The following is a 22,594-nucleotide window of genomic DNA, read 5'->3' on the forward strand; positions in this document are numbered from 1 at the left end:
ATTAATAAAGCACAAATTCTAACTTTATGGGAGTTCATTTCGACTGCCCTAGCAAAGCTGCTAGTATGTGGGTGTTCCAAAACAGTAACCCATGCAAGCTTGGGCAGGGCAGAAAGAGTTTTTTAGCACTTCTTAAGATAACAATGGTATGATTGCCCCTGAATCATATGAAGTCATTTCTTACATTCTTTCACTCTTGTGTATGAACTGCTTTACAGACTCCTGTCTATCACATGAGTAGTATTTTAATTGTTGACCTTGCCAGAAAGTGGTAGAACAGATTTTTTTGGCTCACTGAAGAACTTTTGAAAATATTTCTAAAATAAAAATCTGTTTTTGTTGGCAGCATGCCATGCATAGTAGAAGCTTGTTGTGAGATGCATAACCTGTAGAAGTTCAAGCCTGAACAATTTTAAGGCAGCCGAGGACATGGTGTAAAACATTTCTTAGCACAAATATCTCTTTCTGATAACGGCCGCACATCTGAAAAGAAATTTTCTGCAGCAGTCATGTAATGATGGACTCACTGTATATAACGTTGATCGCTGGGCACTTTTTATTACAGCAATGAGTGTACCACCTTGTATCATAAAACACATTCCATATGTCAGCATTCTGTATTGTTAATTACCCCCAGATATCCCCAGGAAATACAAGGTACTCTGAAACAGATGTCAGACCTTCTAAATTATGCTTTTATTCTTAATACGCAAAATGTATTTCCTTCAAAAATCGTGTATGATGACATTTGCAAAAAGTTAGTATACACATTGTTTAATAAATGTTGTAAACAGACGATCTTTCTGCTGTTGTATATGGGGTTCTGATTCTGTATCATGTTTAGCTGTTCTGATGGATACTGCAACATGCATCTGTGTCCTGGCGAAGACATTCAGAAAAAGACTTTTCTTCCTTATCTGAAAAGAAACAAATGAGATGTTTGCACTATTGTGGTTTATATGTATTCTTTCGAAGTGCAAGAAACTGTCATGTGGTCAGCAGTCTCAGCATGATGTTATATTTAATTTTTATGTTAAATTCACAAATGTTAGTACTTATTTAAAATGGTTGCCTGCACTTACAAAATTCAACTTTTGACTCTGAATGATATACTTCGTAAGTATATTTCTCTCGTCTTCTGCTGTAGTTGTGGTTAAGATTTTACATCTTTCAAATGAAGAACTTGACCTTAAGGGTTTTGTATATAGAATTATAAAAATACCTTCTAATACAATTAAACTAGTTATGCCATCCTATGTCAGTATGTGCTTTCTGTGGTGCTGAAAGGCACTGCTCCCGTCTTCCTCTTGCCTTAACAAAATGACCTCGGCCCTTTAAAAAAGAGATTTTTTTTTAGTCACAAAAAAGTATTGTTTCAGAGCAAGTTAAATGGGGTGTGAGAGAAATAATGTTATACAGTGTATTTTGGAAGTATGGTCCTAACCTGTGATATATAGTTTTTATGGTGCTGCCTTGCACACTGGAATCATGTCATGTACCTGCCCCTTTGAACAGAGCATCATTTCATTTATGATAACCCACCCATCCATCTAATACATAGGAATGGTTTCCAGCTAAATCCCTATAGATGCATATCAAAGAATAAAAAGGAAAGAGAAATGTGCATAAGAAAATTCTCAATAACTAGAACTTTCCTAAATATTCTCAGTCTGCATTACTAAAGTAGTCTATACTGTACCACATGAGCAAAGTGTGACTTCTTGCAGATCCCTGTTCAAGATTTGAACCTAGAACGTTCTGCTTCTGAGTCCACTGCTTCAGCCATTGAACCAAATAATCTTGCCAAGTTGCTGATCCAAAAATTTAATTGGTGGAGTATTTGAGTATTTAAATATAGGCAGTGATTGTACACCTTATGCAGGATGGCCAGCCTGAAGGACACTGGAGAATGTAAAGTAGTGACAGGGGAAAGCGTAGTTAGGCAGCATAGGATAGTGGTCTGTAGGTGACGCTGGTGATCAAGAAGAGGAGGTGGTCAGTGAGGGTAGTGCCAAGGATCAAATGATGGAAGCTGAAAAAGGATGACTGTAAGCTGGAGTTCAGGGAAGAGTTAAGACTGAAACTGGGTGGCAGTGAAGAGTTACCAAATAGCTGGTTAACTACAGCAGAGCTGGAAAGGGAGACAGCTAGAAAGGTGCTTGGTATGACATCTGGACAGAAGGAGGAGAACAAGGAGACCTGGTGGTGGAATGAGGAAGTACAGGAGAGTAAATAGAGAAAGAGGTTGTCAAAGAGGAAGTGGGATTGTCAGACAGATGAAGAAAGTAGATAGGAGTATAAGGAGATGAGACATATGGTGAAGAGAGAGGTGGCGAAGGATAAGGCGTATGGAGGGTTGTATGAAAGGTTAGACAGTAAGGAAGGAGAAAAGGACCTGTACCAATTGGCTAGACAGAGTGACCGAGCTGAGAAAGGGGTGCAGCAGGTAAAGGTGATAAAGGATAATGAGGGAATGTACTCACAAGTGAGGAGAGTATGTTGAGCAGATGGAAAGAGTACTTTGAGGGGCTGATGAATAAAGAGAGTGACAGGTTGGATGATGTGGGGATAGTGAATCAGGAAGTGCAATGGATTAGCAAATAGGAAGTAAGAGCAGCTATAAAGGGGACGAAGAATGGAAAGTCTGTTGGTCCTGATGACATACCTATGGAAGCATGGAGGTGTTTGGGAGACATAGTAGTGGAACTTTTAACCAGATTGTTTAATGAAATCTTGTAAAGTGAGAGGATGCCTGAGAAGTGGAGAAGAAGTGTTTTGGTACCGATTCTTAAGTATAAGGCTGATGTGCAAAGCTGTACTAACTACAGAGGAATAAAACTGATCAGTCACAGCATGAAGTTATGTGAAAGAGTAGTGGAAGCTATGTTAAGAAGGGAGATGAAGATTATTGAGCAGCAGTATGGATTCATGCCGAGAAAGAGCACTACAGATGTGATGTTTGCTCTGAGTGTGTTGATGGAGAAGTATAGAGAGGGTCAGAAGGAGTTGCATTGTGTCTTTGTAGACTTAGAGAAAACATATGACTGGGTGTCTAGAGAGGAGTTGTGGTATTGTATGAAGAAGTCGAGAGTGGCAGAGAAGTTTGTAAGAGTGGTACAGGATATGTATGAGGCTAGTGTGACAGTGGTGAGGTCTGTGATAGGAGTGATGGATGCATTCAAGGTGGTGGTGTGATTACATCAAGGATCATCTCTGAGCCCTTTCTTATTTGCAATGGTGATGGACAAGTTGACAGATGAGATCAGACAGGAGTCCCCATAGACTGTGATGTTTGTGGATGAAATTGTGATCTGTAGTAAGAGTAGGGAACAGGTAGAGGAGAACCTGGAGAGGTTGAGATATGCTCTAGAGAGGAGAGGAATGAAGGTCAGCAGGACTGTGACACAATATATGTGTGTTAATGAGAGGGAAGATAGAGGAGTGTGGAACAGAGTTGAAGAAGAGAGTACAGGCAGGGTGGAGCAGGTGAAGAAGAGTGTCGGAGTGATTTGTGACAGATGGGTACCAGTAAAAGTGAAAGGGAAGATCTACAAAAAGGTAGTGAGACCAGCTATATTATGTTGGTTGGAGACGGTGGCACTGATGAAAAGACAGGAGTCTGAGCTGGAGGTGGCAAAGTTACAGATGTTAAGATTTTCATTGGCTGTGATGAGGATGGACAGGATTAGGAATCAGTATATTAGAGGGTCAGCTCAGGTTGGACATTTGGAGACATAGCCAGAGAGGTGAGATTGTGTTGGTTTGGACATGTGCTGAGTAGGGATGCTGGGTATATTGGGAGAATGATGCTAAGGTTCAAGCTGCTGGGTAAGAGGAAAAGGGGAAGGCCTAAGATACGTTTTATGGATGTGGTGAGAGAGGACATGCAGGTGGTTGGTGTTATGGATGTGGTGAGAGGGGACATGCAGGTGGCTGGTGTGACAGAGCAAGATGAGAGAACAGGAAGAAATGGAACAGATGATCTGCTGTGATGACCCCTAACAGGAACAGCCAAAAGAAGAAGAAGAAGGCATTGATTGTACTGATTCAACCACACGGATTTGAAGACAATAGTATGGCACAGGAACCAAGGTTCTCTGCTAATGTTAAATAAGAATCAGTCTGTGGCAGAAAATAATTTGATGCATTACATTATGTTCTATTTTACTGCAACTGTTGTGCTGAAGTGGTTTTAAAAATGGCTCCACACATGGGGGGAATTCAGAAAAATTCTCTTTAACCATTCTCATTTGTTAACATGGGTACAACAATATTTATGCAGGGAGTGCAAGCTCCCCTGCTCTCCCGACACCTACTGCTAATTATATATACCAAGTCTGAGATCACACTATGGTGGAGAAAAGGGCACATTCCCAGATCTGCACTATAGCATGATGTCAGTCAAAATAGTCAACAAATTGCATTGTCGATTGTGTGATCTTGACCATATGTGTTTCGACAATGTTGTTCGTAGATCAGTTGACATAGACTCATACAGGGAGAATCTTCAGTTCAGAGACATAGAGAAGCACCTCATTAGAGAATGATTACCATGTCTCTGAACCAACCACTGCTCCATCAGTTCTTACCATGCTTGTATTTTTCCTATGAGAACATATATCCTGGTAATGTAGATCTTCCCAACATACACACATCACACAGTTCCACACATGCTCACACATCCATGCAACCATAAACAAGCCCTTACTCACTCACACTAATAGAAATGCTGACTGAGCTCACCCACATGCATGCGCACACATGCACACAAATATTCAGCCACATCTTTGCCCTTACAGACAGACAGCAAAAGACAAATCTACAGCTGAATATTTAAAGACTAATTTAATCACTGTTTCAAAAATGGTAGTTTTCCCCAAATTTGCTGAAGAAAAGAAAATTCCAATAAAGGGTGTTTGGTTCCCTGAGAAGTAGACACATTTAGGGAATTTAAATAAGTTTTAACCTTAGAAGAATAACATTTAACTTTCTTATGTTCTTTTTGTCCATCTGGATATCAGATACTCTAACCAACACAGAGCCATGGTAGTTAAAGGAAACTTTGTTTTCAGCATAGGAACCCAACTCCCCAGTGACTGGGTCAACTTTAAATGGAGTGTTACCTATATGGTAAGTGATATTGATGTGAGACTAACCAAAGGAAACAATGCTGCATTCCCTGCTGTTGAGGATAAGTCCATGATTAGTAAAACCAAGCATCTGTTTGGTCCAGCCCTGGCTGGAGAATGAGTATTGCAATGTGATTTAATAACCATCCACAGTTTGCAATCATCAGCAAACTTACTTAGCCATAGTCCCTTGATATCAGCTTTCATTTATGAAAAAGAGGAGGTGACTCAGGCAGCACTCTGTGATGAACCACTGGTGATGATGATTTTCTGTCTAGAGCAAGTAATCCCAAACTTAACACAGTTATTTTGCCAGATAGACACTTAACTATCAAGCAAAATGTGTATGACTTAGTATTGATTTAGGAGAGTTTTCCCTAATCTCGGCATGGGGATAGAAGGCATTGGTAAGTTTCAGGCAGGCAGTGCAGACTGTATGTCTGGAACAGCTAAATAACCACCCCTTTTAACCTCATCTCAGTCTTCCTCTCTTCCTTCCTCTCTATACGTCATTTAACGCTTTACCCCTGCACTCATTACCCATTCACCCCGTTTCCACTTCCATTTTTATTTTTTTTACCCTTCACCTTCATTTACATTTTGTAAAGCCGACATATAGTGTATTTGTCTAAATCAGGACAGTACTTATTGTTAACCTTTCTTTGTTATGAAACACAGTTAAGACTATCCACCTTATGGAAATTCATTTAGTTTTAACTGCATTTTATATTTTAATTGCTGGTTATCAGTCTGTATCATTGTTTGTTGTGCTTCCTAGGCTGTACATGAAAATGGTCTACAGAGGTCAATGTTTTTCTCCAGTTAACAAATAGAAATAAAAATAACAATTAAAAAAATGAAATCCATTACCTCAGCAAGACTTTTGAAGAGCTCAGCTAGGTTGAACAGACATAATCTGCCTTTTGTGAAGTTGAAGTATTATCTGGTTATTAGTTCAACCATAATATATTCCATAGCCTTGCAAGTAATATCAGTGAAGCAAATTTTGACTTATAATTCATGCATACCTCTCAAGTGTCCAGACATCTGCAGAATGTCCAGATTTTTGCCTCATATTTTTGGTCTGTTCCTCATAAAATGTGTGTCTTTCCAGCAATTCTCTGAGGACTGAAATCATTAAATGATGGCACACATTTGAGTTTCAGGCTTTCTATTCTTCAGAATATGAATGCTAACACAAAACCTGTTATTTTAGAAACATTCTAAGTTTATAAGAGCAATATTTAAAATTTGCTCCTGTTTTTGGCCCTTTATCCTCCATTATTTTAGGCTTTGTCCAGATTTCATGGTTGAGAGGTATGAATCTTGGTGACAGTCAGAGGACTACCATTACTCAGGAAGACTACCACATCTGTTCTCCACACCTTAGGGATGCAACAAGTGGAGAGACTCAGGTTGAAGACCTGATGGGGGGGCTTTGGCAAGTCAGATTTATAATTGTTTAATAGGTTGATTACTATCTCATGAGTAAATAACACCATTATGCAACTCTGTTCCAGAGTAAGTAGTTGTAATCTGAATATAGGCATCCAGAGATATTTTCAGGACACATGGAACTGGTACTTTTAGTTTTGGAAAGTGCAAAGAAGGCTAAGTCCAGTGAGATTTTGAGAGGGAAGGTATGAAAGGGAATGGAGGGCAGAGGGTTAGGTGCGAAACTGCAAATGTGTTCATAAAAATATTAGCAATGTCCATATGGCCAGGGAAAGAGATACTATTAAAGTTAAATTCAGTAAAATATTGGTGGTTACTTATAAGCTTCATCATGGAGCTGAAAAAGGCCTTAAAGCTGTCTTTTGAATCAGTTGTAACCTTAAGCTTGTAGTGGGCCTTGTACTTCCTACTATATATGTCATCTAAACCAAATGAAATCTGTCTGTCTCACAGGCATAAACTCCCCCAAAACAGCCCCAACATACTAGAACACATCTCCTGCATAGCAGGAAACAAACTAAAATTAACTGAGTAGCCATTAGCAGTTCATGTAGCACCCATTCACTGAATCTGTGCAACTTTACTCATCTTATTGAAACCCCAACCAGCTTTAAGAAACCTCACATTCTTTCTCAGCCCAGGACTGCATCCTTCCAACCCACCGTCCCCCCAAAAATCTCCCAATGCAGCATACTACCTGATAACCTCAGTGAAAACCAATACACTTATATTATTAGAAATTACCATAAGAACCCATCTGTTCTCTACTATAATATAGTCAGTAACTTAAATAATTTCAGCATTAGCTTTTTCACAGATGCACTCAAATAAACTGGCATCAGCTGAAACATCTCACCCTTGAGAAGTAACAGAAACTACAAACACAATTTCTTAGATATTCTAAATACCCAAGGTCCCTTCAGAAAATGTGTCAAAACCAACCATTCCTTGCTTAACTCAGAACGCAAACAGAGATTGAGCCTGGAAGCTTTGGCACCAGGACAGGACACCTCAGACCTTTCAGTACTGCAGAACACTACAAAATTAAGTCAAAACCTTAGTTAAAAAAGAGAAAAAAATATTTTAACTTACAAAATGACCAAGAAACAAACCCAAAGACTTTCTGGGCATCCATTAATCATTTTCTAAACCCTGGCAAATTAACCCAACCCAACCCAACCATATGCTCAGTGACTGTAAATGCAACATATTAACTCTCACTTCATCAACACAGCTGCATCCTTTCTTCAAAACAATCCCCAGTAACCCCCATTCTCAAGTCTATGCCAACGCTACTGGCTCTATTGCTTTCTCACTACAACCTGTTTCAAATGCAGCTATCAAAAAACTCTTCCTTTTTTAGCTGCTGACAATCTTCCTGCTGAATTCATTAAACTTGCCACAGATGACATTGCCTTTGCAGTCACCATACTCATTAATAGGTCCATAACTGAATCCCAAGTTCCCAAAATCTGGTAGCAGAGTTACATATTACCTCTACATAAAAGTGACAAGTCTACTAATCTTAATAAATTCAGACTAGTTGCTATAATACCTCCATTAATAAGTGGGAGGTTGGCATAATGGTTAAGGTGTTTACCTTACAAACACAAGGTGCAGGGTTTGATTCTCACATGGGATAATTGGCTAGGCTTAAAATGGCCCACAAGGGCAGTTAGCCTGGTATGAATCTATGAATACTGGAAAGATGTCTTCACTCACAATTACTACAGTACCTTTTAGACCAAAACCTACATTCTGTCTACTAACAAGGATTTTGCACTAACCACAGTACTACAGCTTCCTTAGCATCTTTCATAAATACGGTTAACCTACACCATAATAACAGTCTTTTGGTTTCTGCCAGCTTTCTTGATCTCGCAAAGGCATTTGATACAGTATCTCATTGTAAACTACTCGATAAGCTTAGCACTGGAAACCTCTCAAGTAATGCTATCAGATAGTTGCATCACTTCCTAAGTAATAGAATGCATTGTATCAAATGGCAAACAGCATAATCTTCCATATGTGCCCCTCAAGGATCTACTCTGAACCCACTGTGCTTTAATGTATTTTTCAGTGATCTACAAACCACTTCAGGCCCCTCCACATGTGTTCAATATGCAGACACCTTCACCCTTGTTTGCTGTTCCTAATCTTTTAAAGAGCTGCAAGTCAAAACACAGGAGTCATACTACTCAGTCAAACTTTACTTACAGCAACATGACCTAATACTCACTGCTAAAAGGACAAAAGTCATGCTCTTCCTATCTAGATCCACACCACCCTGCATACTAATTTTACAATGATCTCTTCCAGTAATGTTGTTCTAGATATTGTCCCAAATATCAAATTCCTTGAAGTGACCTTGGACAACAACCTACAATCTGACCTGTAAATATCCTATGCCATTAAGAACTAATCAAAAATTAGGTGCCTTATACAGAGTCAAAATCTATTTCTAAGAACATACCAGAAATGCTGCAGCGAATGGCTACCTCCTACCTAGTCTACTCTGTGCTGTCCTACTCTATATTAATCTAAATACTGCTCAACAGCAAGTACTAGAGCAGTGCTACAACAAACCAGCAAGATTTGCCTCCCCAGCAGAACTCACTACTACACTGCTCTACAGAAAAACAACTGGATGGAATTACCCAGCCATCTTCAATATATCCAGCCGGATGTAGCCTTCTCTATTCTATATTAACCATCCAAATCACCTTCCCTAATCCTACTGATGAAGAGGTCCTCTCTCACAAGAGAACTCAGACAACCCCAAAGTCAAACAGTTTCTAGAAAAATCTCTACTCTCATCTCTTTAAATATAAAGTCTGCCGCTGCTCCTACTTTCCTGGTTAATCGGTTGTCTCCCCACACACTATTCCTTTTATCAACCATCATCGATTCTTCTCTCATCAGTGACTCTAGAATGTCAGTCAATGGATAAATAGGCTAAAAGGTGACCGCAGAAGTAAAATCTCCTGCTAGCATAAAATCATATTTAAATATGATGTAGAACTCTCCGTTTACAATAAAAATGATTTATTAGGCATGCTCCAGGTTAATCTTAGTTTAAAACAAGAAAGGAATTTCTATAGCATGATTTTCTATAAACGCCAGTATTGACATGAGTCTCCATTACAGGCTCAACATATACATCTAGATATTCTATCTTATTAACCGAATAATTAGATGTAAATTTTAAATAAGTGGTCAACCCATTTGGGTGATGAAGGTTACCAAGAAGAGATTAACTGTTTTAAACTAAGATTAACCTGGAGCATGCCTAATAAACCATTTTTATTTTAAATGGAGAGTTCTACATCATTTTTAACAGTCATCGTTGCATATGATTTTATGCTAGCAGGAGATTTTTCCTCTGTGGTCACGTTTTAGTCTATTTATCCATTGACTGACATTTATTTCTTGTGCCTGAGAGGTGTTTGTTCCGCTAGGAGCTTTATACATTTGACTCTAGAGTATTACTATTTTCATAAGTGCTGACGTTAACCCTAAGCCTTTTCTTTTCTGTAATTATTGATCAGGCAGATTAACAATGCAATGCCTCTTCACCCACATTTTCACTCAGTCCTTTACATCTCTAAAAATCAATGAATGCCAGTAATTCAGAATTTGGTAACAGGGCATCTTTTAAATCAGGTCTAGGAAGAAGCACATGATTAACTAGAAAAAATATATAATTGTGTGGTTCTCCATCTGCTGTAGGAATTAAAGAAGCAAGGTTAAGAGTTGGACATCTAATAATCTTCAAAGAAGGGTTATTAAGCAAAGATATTTCATATTTTGACAATCGTGTAGCAGATAAATACTGCATGTATGTTCTTAATAATAACTCTATAGAAGGTAGAATTGCCAAAAACGTCTTGTGCCTGAGAGTTAGTGCAGCGACTATTTCCATTATGCATGCCAACGCACTCATTGCCCTAAGGCAGCGGGGAAAGGCTGCTGCTATAGAATCAAGATTTCTAGTGAAATAAGCAACAGGTCTAAAACCATCATTCCTGCATTGTGCTAAAAATCTGAATACCACTGTATTTCTTTTACAACAAAACAGGAAACATCTTTTTGAGTAATCAGTTAGCTTAAGATTTGGAGGATTAGAAAGTAAAGTTTTTAGTTGGATAAGGGCTTGTTCATGATATCCCTGGCAGGATAAGTTCTTAAGAGTGTCTTTCTTTAATAACTCTAGCAATGGTTTAATTATTTCTGCATAATTAGAAATCCATTGTTGGCAGTAACCTGTCCATCCCAGGACCACCTATAGATGTGTACAAGACTTAAAAGCAGTTAATGCCATAGTAGTGTTGACTTTTTCTGTAGTGCCTAACCCCACTACAATACTAAGTTCTATTCCACAAACAGCTAGCACTTTTTGGTAACTATTTTCATGTAGTAGGGCACTGTACATTTTGAAAAGCAGTAATGCATGAAGGTAAAATTTGCCAAGAGTCTTCTGAAATGAAATGTCCTAAATATTGGACTTGTGGTTTCCACAACTCTAATTTTGTTTTATTAACCTCAAATCCTAATTCTGTTAGTTTTGTTAACAGGAAAATAGTACCTTGTGTACAGCTAGTGTAAGAACCAGAATCTAGAAGTAGATTGTCTATATATGTATTACGGTACACCAACACGGGAATTGAATTTTATCTTGTTGTTTCTTCATTTCTCTAGAGAAAAGAGTAGGTGATTCAACATATTCTTGAGGTAATAAGAAAAACACAAGTACCAACCCACTCTGGTGAATGAGTCCCAAAATAAAAAAACAACCAAATAATATTTCCAACAAGACAAAGGGACTCCAAAACGGCCAGCTTCAGCAAGATAAAGTACTTTATTAACGACACAAGCACTTTCACAGACTGAGCTACCTCATCAGGTGATTACTCTCTAATTAAAAAATGCACTGACTTAAATACTGACTTAAATACCAAACTCTACCCTCATTAGTCAGTCATGTGACTCAAAAATACTTGCATTTAAACACACATGCTATTAAAAACAAATAAAATCATAAATGCAAATATACAGCAAAAACATCATAAAATATGTATAAAAATATATGTAAAAATCCCTGAAAAATATTAAAAAGGGAGAATATATATAAAAATATATATATATATATATATATTGAATCAACGTCTCAAGTTTCTGGACTTTAATTTTGGCTTAATAGGGACAAACTCATTAAGTCCATGACTGCTGTCCCCCCTCAACCTGATAATCCATTTGGATTCAAGCTGCTTAGTGATATTTCTAATATCACCCCCCTCGCAGGGTCTCCTGAATCCTCCCTATAACCAGAAACTTAAAACTGTGTTCAGGACTACTAATTAAAACATGCTTGGCTAAGGCACTAATTTTGTTACCTCTACTGATATTATACAGATGTTCCTTTATTCTTTCTCTAAGAGTTCTGTCTGTCTTGTCCACATAAAATCTAAAACATTATAGGCAATAAGCTAAATAAACAACATGTGAGGTACTACAAGTTGCAAAAACATGGAACTTATATGTTTTATTTTGATCCGGATGTACAAAACTGGAACTACTATCTATATAAGTACAAACACCACATTTAACACAAGGTAGGGTAGCATTACTACTATATTCATGTTTGTTCATAGGTTCACAGGTGTGTACTAGGCTAATGGCCCTGGAGCCTTTACAAGCCTAGCCCATAGGATTACCCTGGCATCGTGCCACCCGACCTTAGTTCCCAGTGCCTCTGTCGAGTAAAGCCACTGGAGTGATCCCCGGGGTGAATTTTCTATTTCCCATCCACTCATCATGATTTCTCTTGAAGAGAGCCAGTGAGGTGCTCTGCTTGACATGTATGGGAAGTCTATTCCATAGCATGGGCAATCTCTGGGTTATGAACTTGTCCCTCCAGCATGTTCTTTGTTTGTGGTAATGAGGTTGAGGCCTCTGGAGCGTGTGGTGGAGGGGTAGTTGAAGCTGCCCAGTATGAGAGTGTTAGGTTGGACCTTAATATTCTCCAGGGTACTTGGGAACATGGAGTATGAGTCTTGGGACATGGTTGTGGACCTATAGCAGGCTACAACCTGAATCGCTGTCTTATCCAATGTTAGCTGCAGCTGAAGTATCTCAGATGCGTTATATTGGGCTACCAAGTCTGGAGGTGTGCGCATCCTTTATGAATATGGAAACACCACCGCCTTTGGAGCTTCAGTCCAAGTTCTGGGGCAGAAAGGTGTGCTTTCTGCTACCTTGAACCAGGTCTCTGTTATGGTACAAATGTCGATGTAATCCATTTTAAGGAGTGCTTCGAGCGAGTGCATTTTGAGATTTAGACTTCTAGCATTGGAGCAGCATGACCCTCAGATTGCATTTCTTTGTAGCTGTTATGGTGGTAATTTGGTCTTTGGAACACCACCTAAAAAGGCACTATAGGGGTGGCAAGAGCCTTGAATAGTATCCGGAAGCCCAGGGGTGACAGATGCAGGCCATCTCTGGCAAAACATCGAGGTCTGTCAATCATGTCATCCCAGGCAGACAGATACTGGATCCCCTTAGAATGACACCAGAAACTTAGCCAATTGTTGAAATCTATAATTTTCTGTTTGTATTGTGGTATCATTGTGGGTGAGGGTAGGATGCTGCTCAGGGCTAGGGTCATACCCACCTGGGCTACATAATCCAAGAGCTCCTCCATGTCTCTTCTCATGCAGTCAAGGGAAGTACATCTCAGGTCATACACACCCACATGTACAATGACAGAGTCATATTTGTACCTGTTGTTGAGGGACATGAGTATGTGCGTTATGTGGTGGATCCTGGCGCCTGACAGGCAGGTGGATGTTACTTTCTCCTTATTCAACCTAGTGAGTGGCACATCAGTGATCCTCCCTATCAAGTCACCTATGACTAGTGTGTTGGGCATGCTGTTTTGCCTTAGGGGCTTTGGTTGAGTGGCACACTGTTTAGGAAAGTTATGTGTCTCATGATTAGTGTTGTGTTGTGGTGGTCGAGTGCATTTCTGATTTGGAGGTCTCTGCTGTTTGGGTAGATTTTTATTGAGAGCCTCCACGAAGGTGGGTGTGTGGTTTGTGTTTTTATGTGAAGTCAGTGCTGGTGTGTATTCTGGAGGGTTATGTGTTCCATGTGGTGTGGTGTGGTGCAAGTGTTGACCTTCTCCTCTTGACCAGCTATTCTGGTCTTGGCTGGAGAGTGCGTGGCTTCCAATTTGGCTATATAAGTGCATCTCTCGCAAGTCTGAGTGTTTGGAGGTAAGAGGAGGGGGTTGTCAGTGTACATGAAGCAGTTGCTACATTGCCTTAGGATGCCCAAGTTCACATTGTTAATAGGAAAAAGCACAGGGAACTGACCTTTAGACATGTCTGGAGGGGTGGGCATTAATAATAAGTACTGGAGCTGTTTCCTTGTAGAATGTTTAGTGCTGGTAGCACTTTTGTGTGCTACAATAATTTCTACAATTGAAGAGCAGACTGTGGCACTGTCAAAAAGCTTACAAACAGTCCTGGATATAGCAGATCTGTATCTGGACTAGACTAATTACAGGAAAGGTGGGAACAAGTGCAAATGCAGGCTTTTAAACCATAAAGTTGAAAGAGATGGAAAAACTGCCCAAACGGCCAATAAAATACAATTTCTGGGCTAGAAACCACTCCTTTTGTGGTAGATGGGCTACCTAGTGCTTACCAATCCCACTAATAAGCTTGAAGGTTTCCCTCCAACACAGAAAGACTTGGGGGGCTCAGAAGCTTGCAAACATTCCTGGATACAGCAAATCTGTATCTGGACTAGACCAGTTACAGGAAAGGCAAGAAACAAGCTTAGAATTTAGAATTTTTTTTTTAGGATAGCATAGGGTTCTTTTTAAAGATTTCATATTTCTAAACAGAAACCTGGATGTAGGGTCAATTACTTTCATTATATCTTTGTCTGTTGAAAGTACCCTCCAATGTTTCCTAATGACATTCATGTGCATGGAGACATTGCTGGAATAATGTAGTGGCACCCTTGACATATGTTGATTACACCTATTATATGTGGTACTAGCTGGCATACATTCAGAAAAATAAGGTCTTGCTTTAGTCTCCCTTAAGGCTTTAACCTCCTCTACATTCTTCTTAATCTCATATTCATCATAGCCCCTTTCTTTTAACTAGTGCCGGGTAGTCGTGACCTGTTCTTGAAAATCATTATCCTGCACGTTCAACCTAGAGGCTCTAAAAATCTGATTTCTAACCACATTATTAAAAATATATCCAGGGTGTATGCTATCTCTGGGCAATAAATGATTAACATTATTTTTTTTATATAACTTGGTAAAAATAAAGCCTTATCTACCTATACAGTGACATCTAAAAATTTTATGTGGTGATCGGAGGTGTTCATAGAAAAACGCAAATAACTCATTGTGCTATTCACAAAAACCTCAAACTCAGCTAATTGCTGTTTGGTTCCTGCCCAAAGAAAAAAAAATCATCTAATAAAGTACTTTATCTTGCTGAAGCTGGTCATTTTGGAGTCCCTTTGTCTTGCTGGAAATATCCTTGAGGTAATCGTTTCCATGTGTAATGTTGTCCTTTGTATGTAAAGGCAAACAAATACTAACTGGGTGTACAGAAATAGAGAGAAAAAGCAGAAGAAATATCTGTTACCAAAATGTGGTAGCTTTTGGAAATATAACTTAGTATTGTAGTGGGGTTAGGCACTACAGGAAAAGTCAACATTACTATGGCATTAACTGCTCTTGAGTCTTGTACACATCTATAGGTGGTCTTGCCTGGTTTCCTAACTAGCAAAATAGGTGTGTTACATGGGCTGCTCATTGGGACAATTGTTCCTTGCTGAAGTAATACAAAAATGACAGGTTCCGTTAATTTTTTCTGTTTCTATGGATTAGGGATACTGAACTACCATGGCTAGGTGCTCATAAGATTTTAAAACAACCTTTACAGGATTGGCATCTTTTATTTGTCCTATCTTGTTGTCATGAATAGTCCACAGCTATGGCAGCATGGTTACCATTTCCTCTAAATTAGCTATGTTAGAGATCTGTTTGGATGTAAGTACTGCAAACAGTGTGTCTTTGTCTACACAAATAACAGATGAATACAGACCCAAAGAAGAATTTGGAATAGCTAAAGTTACTCTGTCTGGAGTACAAAATGCAGAGTATCAAAATTTCTATATTAAATTTTTACTTAACAGATTTAACGGGGCAGTATTTCCTACAATAAAGGCATGTTGCTCTTTTAATGGACTTGTCTGGATGGGAATAGGTTTTGTCTCTAGATAATCCAAAGAAGCCCCGGAGACCTTCACACCATGAACATATTTCACAGATAGTAGGAAATGTTCTGCATTTAATGTGGTAATCATAGGCTGAGTCACTCCTGTGTCAATAAGAAAGGGAAGACTAACATTACATTCTGCAACATTAACAAAGGGACCTTCTTGGTCCACAGACACCAAAGGAAATGACTGTATCGCCAGTTCGTGGCTGTCCTAATGATCTTGATGCCATGCCAGCAGCTGCTAAGCAGAAATCGAGGTGGGAAGGTGTTTTCCTGCTTGTCATGGTGCCTGGACAGTTGGCTGAATGGTTGTTTGGAAAGGTGGACCTGGTTGCTGACAGAAAGAGTATTCATTGTGCAAATGGCCACTCTGAATGCAATTAAAGCAAGGGCTAATGTATTGTCCATACTGCTGAGTCTGTGATGAAGTAGAAAGGTAAACATTTTGCTGATATTGTCCCAGTGTTTACTGTGCAATGAATTTAAATCTTCCTCTACCTCCATGATTTCTCCTCCCCGGACCCTTTCCCGAGAATCACTGTTTAATAGTTGAAGTTGAACATCTACTAATTTCCTTTGTTGCACTTTTTCTTCTCTGACTATATTATTTACTACATATTGTGCTGGATTAAAAATTTCATGATACATAATCTGGGCCAAATTGAGGCAAATTTTCATAATCTGTTCCTATATTGATGATAATAAGCCCTCTACAAATGCTGCTGACAGCCCACTTGCCAGTGGCCAGAAAAGGCTTTGAATGCATCTACCATGCATTGGAGATATGCATCAATAGATTTGTTCTCTCGCTGTACAATTGCCTTGATTGTTAGCCAGTTAGGTTCTGGGGAGCATGCTGTAGTAACTGCTTTCTGTAAGGTATCTCTTGCAGTTAAAAAAACATCATCTGTGTGTTTTGGAATATTATCTCCTATAGCTGATTTTTCCCATATTTTCTTGAAAGTAGCTGGAGGTGTGCAAGTTTTTAAAACTGCTCATAACTCTGTGATAGTAGAGTTTTGTAGTATTATGTGTCCTTCGAAAATTTTAGCGTATTTAACTGAGTGTGTTTGAATGGGAGGAAGAGAATCTACAATACTATGAAAATCTATTGTAGTCTGTAGACACACTATTCTTATAATAGATTCAGTGTCACCATAGGTTCATAGATTAGTAGTAGGCTAACTGCCTTCCTGGGCTATTTTAAGCCTAGCCAATTACCCCATATAAGAATCAAACCCTGCACCTTATGTTTGTAAGGGAAATACTTCAACCATTATGTCAATCTCCTACCATTGCAGGCTTCTGCCAGATTAGGTACCTTCCTCATTGGATAAATCTCAGTATCAGCTGGTGTGTTAATGGTGGGGGTGTCAGTATCAGAGGATGGCTCAGAATTTGATGCACCTTCAAAGCTTTGTTTAGAAGGTAGGTTTCACCTATATTCCTCTCCATCAATGATTTTTGGAAACTATGTAACTAACTTTTTAAACTTCTTTAGAGTATTTGGCTTAGAAGGGGCACTTTTATTGCCAAACCATTTTAATTTGCCTGTGTGTTTTGCCCCAGATGCCTGCTTGTGTTTTTGATATAACTGTCTACCCTTATTTACTGTCCTCATTGACATTTGGTCAGAACGTGAAACAACATGCTGCTGTCACTGCTGCAGAAATCTAGTCTTGTAAACGGATCCTAGTGGATGGGCAGAAGTACTGGAAATAACTTGGAAAGTATCATTCTTGATAGTGTGTGTGTGTGTGTGTGTGGGGGGGGGGGTATCTGCAAATCGCTCCCCTGCGTCTTATCTCTCATAAGCAGCAGAATGGTCTTAAAGGGGAGTTGTGTGAAGGAATCAGAGGTCAGTCATTGTCAGACAAATTAGGTTAGGTTACTTTTGACTTTTGTTGTTATTTCAAAGGATAAAGACCCCCAACTACCACAAAAATATCTTCTGCACATTTCTGTAATGTATTTACTGTTCTGCTAGCAGCTTGCAGCTGTGTTTTTATCCTTGATGAATTACATTGCAGACTTATAACTACAGATTCCTTTTAATTATTTTTAAATTTTTCTGGCTTGTCATTAAGGACTAACCAACAATAAGCAGATAATTTATTTCCTTTTTGTTTCAGTTTCTTTTTAAGGTTCTCTAAAATAACTGCATCAAAAGTTCCACCCTCAGGGAACTGCAGTGCACTATAATGTTTAGTGAGCTTAGACCACTTTACTATATAATTACAGTTGTCTTGGCCATATTTAGTAAACATATGTCTAGCTGGAGCCCCATACTCTGGCTTTTAAATACAGACACATTCACACCCATTGTAATTTCAGTACAATGATAGTAATACTCACTCACATACATTAAAACCTAGTGTAATAATATGCAACTATGATTAAAAACCCACACTCAATCTTACTTATATATGTGATTAGACCTGCTGTCATACAAAACAATATTTTTCCTTTGTTGTGATTAGAACCTACTTACATATAAAATAGGTATAGTGTAACCCACTCTCATATAATTTTAACCCTCTCTCATATGATTTTAATAATCTATTGTAAAGATTGCCTCCTACTTTTTATTGCTGCCTTAATTTTACTATACATATTTTTCTAGGGTTTGTGATAATAAAAACTTAAATACAATCTCCACCTCACCCACTTCATTATTTTCTCATACAACCATCTTCTTTCCTATCAATTAAATTTCTTTTTAACTTCCATAACATTATTACTCTTTTATTGTCTCTTCACTAAAACATCTTTTTGCTCTTTTTAAAATTTCTGTCTTACTTAAGTAATCTTCCTACATATTAAGAAATGATTTCGCTTTGGGAGGGTGGCCTAATGGTTAAGGTGTTTGCTTTACAAACACAAGGTGCAGGGTTTAAGTCTCACAAGGGATAATGTGCTTAGGCTCACAAGGGCAGTTAGCCTAGTACTAACCTATGCACCTAACAGACTCTCCTTTTAAATGCTATACATTTTAAAATCCAATGCAAATGTAAAGACAACAAATGCACTACTAGATTTATATGTCTCTAACTTCCCTTACCTGGTTGAGATGGTCTCTGAATGAGATGAAACACATTGTTTTCATAGTAAATGTTGTCTCTAGTGATTTCTGCCTTACGTTATTATATTACATTATAATATTATACAATGGCAGGTCATTAATATTTAAAAACGAGCTCCCTGATTGATCAGCCCAACCAGCATTCCCTTTGTAAATCAGGCATATACCAATAGATAAAAGTCTGGTCACCCAGACTTTCTTCTATTAATATATGCCAAGGCTTTGCAGTTTTTCTTGAGCTAAGAGGTTGAGAGGTAGGTACGGAGGACAGAGAAAATACAAAGAAAATAAGGTACCTTATACAAAATTAAAAAACAGGCCTGATTTTCCTTGTATTTTTGCCTTCTCTCGTATGTCTAAACTGTCCGAATTTCACAGTTTCTTTAAAAGAAAGAAGAAGCAATGGAGATCTTCCTAACTCTGTTGCTTGCTTTCCAAAGCACTGATATACTGTGTGTGGGAATGTAAGTTCCATAAACATGTGCAGCACATCATCAAAGCCGGAGGTTACGGAAATAATGCAGAAGAACACCATGGCACCATTATACAAAGTCATTATTTAAGAAAGTAAGCAATTTTTTTCCTATATAATGTCATTGTATAATAGCAATAATCAACTCCTTGGCGTGATATATTGAAGATTTACCCATGGTTGCCTTTGTTTAATCATTTGGGCTTCACCCTCATGATTAAACCACACCCACACTGGGTAAATCTTTGATATATCACATCCAGTCGTTAGTTATTGCTATATTATATTAATGTTATATTGTATTATATTATATCACATTATATTATATTGTATTATATTATATTATATTATATTATATTACTCACATAAGACTTAATTTACTCAAAATGTATCTCTCTTTCTTTATGGAAGTATATGCTTATGTCACAATTATCCTCTACAACATTTTTATATTTCTTATATCTACAACAGAAACCCTTCTAGTTCTGACAAACACATAATCCAATAACATTATATTCTGATTTTTAAATAGTGCTCTTCCTGAACAATTTTCTATTCCTATATGCCACATCCTTTTATTTCTCCCAAGCCATCTGTCTGCCTCCTCTTTTACCAGTACTGTGTGTATTCAACATACCACATCTGTTTATGTGCCCACCACTGTTGTACATGTAGCCTCTTTCCATCACTGTAATACTATTTACATATCCTGCAACTAAACACAATTCACTTGTTTCCTTATTCTCTTTCTTCAGTTGTAATATTATATATCTATTTTCAGTTTGTAAATTTGGTATACTTCCACCTTCTTTATTATTTTTCCTTTCTTCCCTTATTCTTTCATTCAGGCTACTTTCATCTTTCAACTTTTCTCAGTTTTGTGACACTTCTTTATTTTGGATTTCTTCACTTGCATCTACAGTATCATAGCTGGATTTAGGCACCAATAAACCCTGCTGTCCCTGGGGGCCTCTTAGTCCTGGGGGCCCACAACCACAGGAATCTAATACAGCAATTTCTTTTACTTAATAAACCAAGTGGGCAATAGTAACACTTAGGATGATGAATCCTTAAGATTGGCATCACTTTTTGTCCATTAAAGTTCAAAGATACCTCTAGTTGTAGTAACAGTGTTTTGTTAAGCAGCAGGCTTCGTAATATCATTACATGATTTACCACTGAGATTGTGCACTTGTCTTAGTTAATTCCTTCTGGAGAATACTTTCTCTACGAAAACTAACATCATAGATGGCTTCCTGTGGCAGCAAGGGGACCCCCATTAACCTCTGACTGTACAGGGGCACTGTAAAAGTTGATTATAATGTTGGGAGAAAATGAGGAGGAATAAAAAGGATCATTCATTCATTCTCTGGTTACATGCTTTATCCTAAATAGGGTGTGTCAGCTTTTGCCGCCCCATTGATTAATTGACTGATCCTCTGTCAAGCAGAGCCAATGAAGTGATCCCAGGGGTGTATTTTCTGTTACCCATCCACTCGTCAAGGTTTCTTTTGAAGAGTGTTAATGAGGGGCTCTGCCTGATGTAATTTGGAATTTTGTTCCAAAGCATGGGGAGTCTCTGTGACAGGAATCTATCCCTCCAGCATGTTCTATTTATTGTTGTGGTAAGATTTAGCTGACTAGAGCGAGTGGCTTGCAGTGACTTGGATTTCTTTAGATGGAGCATGTCCATCAATTCTGAGTTGGACATGGCTTTGTAAGTCAGGCAGAGATCATTTCTGAGTAAGCGATATGCCACTGAGTACAGCCGGAGATTTTTCAGACGGGCTGCATAGAACATATGTTTGAGGCCAGTAATTCTCTTGGTGAGGTACTTTTGTGGTCTTTCCAGCTGTTGGACGTGTCTTGTGAGGTACATCCCAAATGGGGCATTGTACTCTATGATGGGTCTAATGAGAGACGAGTAGAGGGGGCACTATAACCTCTTTATTTCTAGATGCAAACCCTTAAGTAATTAGATGGGCCACATAGAAGGATTTCCTAACTACTTTGGCAATATGATTGTCAAAGGAGAAATTACTATCTACCTGGGTCCTCAGATCTCTTATCACCTCTTTTGTATTAAGGGGGCTGCCATCTATGTGGCAATTCGTGGGTGTTTTGTTTTTCCCAAATGGGATGATTTATGCATTTTTTGGCATTTAGCTTGAGGCCATGACTTTGACACCAGGTGTCCGTCTCAGTAAGGCCCTTTTGGAGGATGTCTGTGTCAGCCGGAGAGTCAATTATGGTACCCAGTTTGCAGTCATCAGCGAACTTGGTTAGCCATAGTCCTCATGTGTTTGCTTGTACTTCTGAGAAGTATATGCCGAACAGTAGGGGTCCCAGTACCGAGCCTTGTGGGACACCACTTGTGACTGGTTTAGAGTCCAACCTGGAGCCCGCTATTCTTACCGTGTGAGTTCTGTCTGTAAGCCAGTTGGCAACCCATCTCATGACGGAGGGGTTTATGTTCAGGCTGGTGAGTTTTTCTGTAATACCCGAGTGGGGAATGGTGTCGAAAGCCTTGGTGAGGTCAAGGTAGGCTGTGTGAACCACCTTTCCCTCGTCTATGGCCTTGGTGACTGCCTCGAAGAAGTCAACCAGGTTTAGTAGGCATGATCTGCCCTTAACAAAGCCGAACTGGGTTGGGTCAAGTGTTGGAGGCTCCCAATGTCTTTGTTAATGAGTTGCATGATGATGCGCTCCATAGCCTTGCAGACCAGGCTAGTCAGGCTTATGGGGCGATAGTTACCAGGGTCAGTTGTGGCCCCTCCTTTGTGGAGAGGAATAACTGTTGCTGTGCGCCATTCTATGGGCACGTAGCCTGTGGAGAGGCTGAGGTTGAGCAGCGTGTTTATGTAGGGGGTTAGTTCATTCTGTAGTTCGTGCAAGACACAGCCTGTGACACCATCTGGTCCATTGACGCTGTGTTTTTGGCTTTTGAAAGGGCTGTTTTCACCTGTGCGCCTGTGATTTTTGGGAAACTATACTTTTCCGGTACTGTTGTGGGCTCTTTTGGAGGTGGGGGGGGTGAAGTTTGCACTGAATCTATCTGCCAGGATGGTGGCAATATCAGTAGGTTCAGTATATTTTGTGCTATTTTGCACTAGTTCAGTGCATATCTGCGAGTTACCACTTAGAT

The 22,594-nt window shown here is 38.9% G+C and overlaps 1 long non-coding RNA gene across 1 annotated transcript in view; it reads right to left on the minus strand.

Annotated features, from left to right (window-relative positions):
• Positions 1–553: 553 nt before the first annotated feature.
• Positions 554–22,594, minus strand: part of LOC122800147 — a 256,152-nt gene continuing 234,111 nt past the window's right edge. Inside the window, exon 3 of the long non-coding RNA XR_006364538.1 lies at positions 554–917. This is a non-coding gene — a long non-coding RNA (uncharacterized LOC122800147). The remainder of the gene's footprint in view (positions 918–22,594) is intronic.

Source organism: Protopterus annectens, chromosome 4.part0 (genome assembly GCF_019279795.1).
Source record: "Protopterus annectens isolate FY-2018-M chromosome 4.part0, PAN1.0, whole genome shotgun sequence".
Taxonomy (NCBI): Eukaryota; Metazoa; Chordata; order Ceratodontiformes; family Protopteridae; genus Protopterus; species Protopterus annectens.